The sequence below is a fragment of the Triticum dicoccoides genome, chromosome 7B (genome assembly GCF_002162155.2).
Source record: "Triticum dicoccoides isolate Atlit2015 ecotype Zavitan chromosome 7B, WEW_v2.0, whole genome shotgun sequence".
Lineage (NCBI taxonomy): Eukaryota > Viridiplantae > Streptophyta > Magnoliopsida > Poales > Poaceae > Triticum > Triticum dicoccoides.
In genome coordinates, this window is record NC_041393.1 from 51,625,514 (window position 1) to 51,627,153 (window position 1,640).

The following is a 1,640-nucleotide window of genomic DNA, read 5'->3' on the forward strand; positions in this document are numbered from 1 at the left end:
TCAAACGGATAGGCAATCATTCGATGACTAGGCATAAGCTGGAATGGGGGTTTGAACAACGAGAATAACATGGTGTTTGATTCCAGGATGAATAATGGTATAGCAATTAGCTCGTGAATCACACACGAAGCCAGGTGCAAAGGATACATTAGAATCCGGGTTGTAAAGAAGAGTCAGGTTTCGATCCAGTGGACCTGTGGGTTATGGGCCCACCATGTGGGTTGAAAGTAGGAAGGGTGTTGACTCTTGCACGGTCATGATAGCAAGACATGTCAGAGGGTAGCCTATCAGTTATGTCGACAACAATGTCGGTACCAAGGGCGAGGGACGAAGAGAACCATTTTCCTGCTCGTTGAACGAGGCGGACCAATAGGCAAAGTTCTCGTCCATCGGTGGTTACCATAATGTCATCAACAATAGTAACAGGGTCTTACCGACAGAAATGTACACCGAGGTGTTTACATAAGCAGAAGAATATTTCTGCTTGGATCATATAGATCACCAGAAGGTTTAAACAAATCAATGGAAAGGAAAAGTGATTATCAGGTTTAAACAGATTCATGGAAAGGAAAAGGTGTTTAAACACATATTTCAAGGGTATATCTTCCCAAGGACAAGCGGAGCATGATATCCATGACAGGATATAACGTAGCAAACCCTTTAGGAAAGGGGAGAGAAATATCATGACATTACCCATGCAACGGTGTTTGGATAATTGAGCAAGAAACATTTAGCATTGGGCTTCAGATGTTCCTGTTGAAAATTGGAGTACCATAGACATGCCTCGAGATAGCATTGACATGGTCAACAGGTGAAGATCAGACTTTGGAATCAAAAAGGATCCATCAGGAACAACTTATAGAATAAGTTTTACAATTTGCTCATGGAAGAATGACTAACCTTGCCAAAAAGGAAACTATAACAATAGGTCCTCCGGCCAGGGGTGCTAGGCATGACATCACCTTACCGGGTCACATAAAGACCATTGTTATAACTCTTGGAAATATGTTCCAACCACCATCTCTGATCGAGATTCAGATTCGATTGGTGTCATGATATCTCAGACTCGGGGAATGAACTATGGGAGTGGGTTCCGAAACGAGAGTTCATCATTAAACTAAGGAGAGGATGAGGAGGTGGCTGATGGACTCAGCGACAACTCATCGAGATTTCCAAAAAGATGTATTTCCACAATTATGTGAACAAGGAGATATCATTTGTCAGATCAAATGATATAATGATTTATGCTCGAGCAAAACATACATATTTAATCATTGGTTGAAAGTTGCACCCGAAATATGGGCTCGATAGCACGATCAAGGTTAGAATGTAATTCGATAACCATTGTTCTAAGGATGAACTGTCGATCATTAACTTCGAAGCATTAGGGTTGCCAGAAGTACAGAATCCAAACAACACCGTTCACTTGTTGGTACCCCGGTTAGAATCAACAAAGGAACCAAGAAAGAATGGTGATGGTGAGAAGTATCACTATACCAAGAATTCTTAAGAGGTGGAGTAATCCTCATGACATTCTTGACATAAAAGATGGCAATACTCCAAGGTAAAGAAGAACAAATGCTGGATAGCAAGGAACTCAAGATTCAATCCAAAACAAGAACACATTTGTGTCGAAGGAA